Raw genomic sequence first — 6,000 nt, forward strand, 5'->3', positions numbered from 1 at the left:
GCAAGATATAGCCAACTTAATCTTATTGGCAAAGGGAAATCATTTCTCTGTAATTTAGATGGCATAATCAATCTCTGAATACTTCCTCAGATTTCATATGTTAAATTTCATTGTGTAAATGCTTCTAGGCATTATTTCCTTGTATTTTTTTCCTCCCAGAAGTATAGTGGGTTTACAAGGCAAGGTTTTGGTAGCAGTGGAGAAGCTGACCCATGTTATATAAGGGCCCCACCGCTGACCAGAGCCAAGTCAGTAATTGACGTTGTTTGCACCTCTGTGAGAGCATATTTATGACAGGGAAGAGAAAACAAACAAACAAACAAACAAACAAAAACTGCTGGGGAACAGCAGCTGGGAGAGAGAGGGGAGTGAGAAACAGCCTTGCAGATCCAAGGTTGGTGCAGCAGGAGGGCAGGAGGTGCTACAGCCACTGAGCAGAAGTTCCCCTGCAGCCTGCGGAGAGGCCCCTGGTGGAGCAGGCTGTCCCCCTGCAGCCCATGGGTCCCACATGGAGCAGATCTCCATGCTGCAGCCCGTGGAGGAACCCCGGGTGGAGCAGGTGGATGTGGCCTGGAGAAGGCTGCGGCCCATGGAGAGCCCCCGCAGGAGCAGGCCCCGGTCCAGAGCTGCAGCTTGTGGAGAGGAGCCCACGCAGGAGCAGGTGGTCTGGGGGGAGCTGCCTCCTGTGGGGGGCCTGTGATGGAGCAATTTGCTCCTGGGGGATGGACCCCGTGGTACGGAGCCATGTTGGAGCAGTTCTTGAAGAGCTGCCTCTGGGCAGTCCCCACAGGATCAGTTTGGGAAGGATGGCATCCTGTGGGAGGGACCCCATGTGGAGAAGGGGTAGAGAGTGACCATGAAGGAGCAGCGGAGATGAAGTGCCTTAGACTGACTGCAGCCCCATTCCCTGTTCCCCTGCACTGCTCAGGGGGAGGAGATGGAAGAGGGTGGATGGAGAGAAGGTTTCTTTCCTTTGTTTCTCACTTCTCTAGCCTCTTAGTAATAGGCAATAAATTTTATTATTTCCCTACTCTGTCAGTCTTGCCCATCACGATAATTGCTGAGTGATCTCGCTGTCCTTATCTCAACCCTTAAGCCCTTTCCATCGCACTTTCTTCTCCTTCCCCTTTGAGGAGGGGGAGTGGGAGAGCGGCTGAGGTGGAGCTCAGGTGCCCGCCTGAGTAAACCAGCACAACAGCAAACACCCATATATATGTTTTTTTTTGTTGTTGTTGTTTGTTGTTTTTGTTGTTTGTTTGTTTTGTTGTTGTTTGTTTTGTTTGTTTGTTTATATGTACCCATGTCTTGTTCTTTGTGTCTGCCCAGTCTTTACAAAATTACAGATCACATTGATCCTTCTTTTTGAAGTACATTGCAAATAATCTCTTTAACTAAGTGTATTAGGACCTTACTTATCTGTGGGATTTTTAACATTGTCAAGACCTTCCAATCGTACCAAAAGACATGAAAATATTCCTGCACTAAGCCAAGCTGCAAAAAAAATTGCCAAGATTTATGTGGATAGTAAATCATCATGCTGTTCCTAATCCTCCCTGCTCACCCAACTGAAAGCGTTGTTACATTTGGGCAGCAGTGAATGCAAGGTAGTTAAAAAGCACTGGAAAATAGCAGCAACAGCAAGGAGACTACATATTTCATCAGCTGTTGTCAGTTAAGTTTATTGTGAACAAATACTGTGTCTGCCTGTATTTCATCACTGTGGTCCTATCTGCCATATTCCTGTCCCTCTGCATTTTCCTCCTAGCCAGGCAGGTGCCTATTTCTGATTAGCTGTTTTCTCTCTGTGCCAATGTCCCTCTTATGAGTAACTCTGTATGCTATCCAATCACCCCTTCTTTCATATATTCTTTTTATTGGCTGGATGGTTGCACTCAAAGAATTGCAGTCAATGGCTCGATGTCCAAGTGGAGTATGGTAACAAGTGGTGTTCCTCAGGGGACTGTATTGGGACTGGCCCTGATTAACATCTTTGTCAGTGACATGGACAGTGGGATCAACTGCACCCTCAGTAAATTTGTTGATGACATCAAGCTGTGTGGTGTGGTGTGGTCAACATGCTATGGGGAAGAGATGCCATCCAGAGGTATCTGGACAGGCTTGAGAAGTGTGCAAATGTCATGAGATTCAACCAGGCCAAGTACAAGATCCTGCATCTGGGCCAGGGAAATACCAAGCATAAATCCAGGCTGGGGGGAAAATGGATTGAGGGCAGCCCTGAGGAGAAGGACCTAGGGGTGATGGTTGGTGAGAAGCTCAACATGAGCCAGCAATGTGCACTTGCAGCCCAGAAAGTCAACCATATCCTGGGCTGCATCAAAAGCAGCATGGCCAGCAGGTCAAGGGAGGTGATTCTCTCCCTCTACGCTGCTCTCATGAGACCCCAAGTGGAGTACTGGTCTGGGGCCCCCAGCACAAGAAGGACATGGACCTGTTAGAGCAAGTCCAGAGGAGGGCCACAAGAGTGCTCAAAGGGCTGGAGCACCTCTCCTATGAAGACAGGCTGAGGGAGTTGGGGCTGTTCAGCCTGGAGAAGAAAAGGCTCCAGGGAGACCTTATAGAGGCCTTCCAATACCTAAAGGGGGCCTACAGGAAAGCTGGGAAGGGACTCTTTATCAGGGTGTGTAGTAATACAACAAGGGGGAATGGTTTTAAACTAAAAGAGGGTAGATTTAGATTAGGTATATGGAAGAAATTCTTTACTCAGAGGGTGGTGAGGCACTGGACCTGCTTAATCAGAGAAGCTGTGGGTGCCCCATTCCTGGAAACGTTCAAGGCCATTTTGGATGGAGCTTTGAGCAACCTGGTCTAGTGGGTGCTGTCCCTGCCCATGGCAGGGGCGTTGAAATAGGGTGATCTTTAAGGTCCCTTCCAACCCAAATAATTCTCTGATTCTATGATTCTTCTTTACCTGGACAGAAATCCTGCTCTGGTCGCTCAACTGCTTCTCCACAGTGGTATTTGTTTCATTAAGACTAGACCAGCTTGTCAACTCAGTCTCACAGTACCATTTGTCTCACTTGCAGGGTCATCTTGCCTCAGTTCTGTATTCCCCAGAAGCCACATTCCTTACTCTCATCTGAGGCCAGGGACCCTGTACACTGCCTTGTCCCATTCCCTGTTCCTCTTACCGTGCATTCATCCATTCTTTTTTCTTTTCTTTTCTTTTCTTTTCTTTTCTTTTCTTTTCTTTTCTTTTCTTTTCTTTTCTTTTCTTTCCTTTTCTTTTCTTTTCTTTTCTTTTCTTTTCTTTTCTTTTCTTTTCTTTTCTTTTCTTTTCTTTTCTTTTCTTTTCTTTTCTTTCCTTTCCTTTCCTTTCCTTTCCTTTCCTTTCCTTTCCTTTCCTTTCCTTTCCTTTCCTTTCCTTTTCTTTTTTCTTTTCTTTCCTTTTCTTTTCTTTTCTTTTCTTTTCTTTTCTTTTCTTTTCTTTTCTTTTCTTTTCTTTTCTTTTCTTTTCTTTTCTTTTCTTTTCTTTTCTTTTCTTTTCTTTTCTTTTCTTTTCTTTTCTTTTCTTTTCTTTTTTCTTTTTCTCTTCTCTCCTCTCCACCTTTCCCTTCCCTTCTCTTCCCTTCCCCTTTTTTTCTTTTTCTTTTCTTTTATTTTCTTTTTTTTTTTTTTTTTTCTTTTCTTATTTTCCCCCAGGGCCTGCTGTAGTCATTCCCTCCCCTACATATTTCGTATTCCTATTTCATAACATTATCACCTGTCTACTTTGTAGTTCAGGATAGCCTTATCAAGCGCAAAATGATGCATAAATGCTCAAAGTTCTTGATCCTGATGTTGCTCTAAACAGATGACAAGAAAGCCCACGTCTCCTTTTCCATCTTTCTTTATAAATGCCCCCAGCTGAGAGTTTTCTGCCCATAAATTGCTAGTTTAGTCCCTGAAGTTCTGCTTGTGATTGAATAGTCTTTGAATCTACTGTTTCACAGATAAAGAAGTAGGCAAACTGATAGATATTTGTTTTTAATTACTCAAAATTCCAAAATTGGTGCTAGTAGAGCTGTCCTAAAAGTATTTTCAGCTTTTTTGAATTCCCACATTTTTCATCACACATATTTAAATGTATACATCAACTCTTTTCTTTCCAACTGTCTCTTCCTCACTTTTCAGCTAAATGGCCCAAGGTTTGTGACTGAGAAGTGTTCAACTGTTCATCAAAGAAAAGTGTTTCAGGAACTTCCTGAACCATATACCCTCTGAGAAAAAAAGTGTACTTGTCAAAAAATAAAAAAATACGTCAAAAAGAATTGTTGCCAAGAAGATAAACTTCAGTTCATGTCTTAGAGTATTCCTATATGTTATTGTACTGGGTCTGGCTCGGATGTTAAATTTCCCTGCAGCAGCCCATACAGTGCTGTGCACTTGTAGCTAGAACAGCAGTGTTATCACACCAGTGTTGTGTCTGCTGCTGAGCAGTGCTGGCACAGCATCAGGACTTTCTCTAACCCTCCTAGGGGGTGCTAGGGGGTGGCAAAAAGTGAGAAGAGAAACATCACCAGGGCAGCTGACCTAAACCAACCAAAGGGATATTCCATACCATGTGATGTCACACTCAGCTATAAAAGGTGGAAAAAGGAAGAAGAGGGAAGGGGTGGGCTCTCGTGGTGAAAACGTTAGTCTTTTCTTCCTGAACACCGGCTACGTGCGTTGAGGCCCTGCTTCAAGAACGTGGTCGAGCATAGCTCATTTGTGGGACATAGAAAGTAATTCTCTATGTCCCACAAATACCTTTATATATATATTTTTTCCCTTTCCCCCTCTGTTTTCCCTTTTCCTTTTTTTTTTTTTTTTTTTTTTTTTTTTTTTCCCTTTAGTTAAATTGTTTAGTTAATAATAATCTTTCCTTAATAACTATTTTTTTTCCTTTAATTAAATTATCCTTATCTCAATCTGTGAGTTGTTCTTTACTTTACTTCTTCCCCTCCTCATCTAGGGAGGGGGAGTGAGAGAGCGGTTGTGGTGTTTAGCTGTCTAGCCCGGTAAAACCACCACAGTTATCTAGAATTTTTATTACCAGTGGTATTTTGATAATGACCATAAAATCTGTTGCACTCTCTTAATCCTCCCATTATCTGTAAAAGAGCAATCCTACATGCTTTAGGTTAATTAGAGCATAATTCCCAAAGCAGTATACATATGTACGGGCACTAAAAATGAAAACTTTAAGCTGGTTGGCTGATTTCATTGCTGTTTTATTATTTACCATCTGTCAAAATATAAACTAGTGTGCTATACTGTTCACTTCCAACTCCTCATATGGATAACACTCACTAGAGAAACACACGGTTGTACAAGGATAACTTGAATCATCACCCACACAGTGGAACTATGGGTCTTGTTCTGCAAGACACAAATACCACATGCAAGGTAGTAGGCTCCTCGACATACCATTTAGACATGAGATTTCTTAACACTTTTTAAAATAGTGTATGTATAATAGGTTTTGTAATTTCCATGCATCTATGACAAACTGGCAGCAATCTGCATTCTATTCACCATGTAGCATTGCTTTTCCTTCGGAGGAAGCCCTGTCTTAGAATCCTCCATGAGAAGGGATTATTTAATACTTAGGCAAAATGCCTTCACTAAAACTATTTTGAGCTCTTTTATAGATGATCTGCCCTTTAGATTAGTTCAGGTTCACACAGCTGCACAGCGAATAGAAATATTTCACAGCTCAATAAATGGGGCAGCTGGTATTTTGATTCATCTCAGAGCAATTTCACCGAGAATCAATAAAGTATGGTGCTCATTTTGAACAAAAGAGCATGTTTGATGGGATATCATCATTGTCATCATGGTCAGCTTCTAGCTGCCAAGAGATGAATGAATACTTCTCTCAGAGTCTTACCTTTTCTCATCTTTATTTACATATTGGCAACTTAACTATTAGCTATTACCTCACATTTTTAAATTAAAACACACACACACAAAATAAAACTGTTAAACATTTCTTATATGGAAAACAAATTTTTCCCG

Source organism: Aythya ferina, assembly GCF_964211825.1.
Source record: "Aythya ferina genome assembly, chromosome: 1".
NCBI classification, from domain to species: Eukaryota; Metazoa; Chordata; class Aves; order Anseriformes; family Anatidae; genus Aythya; species Aythya ferina.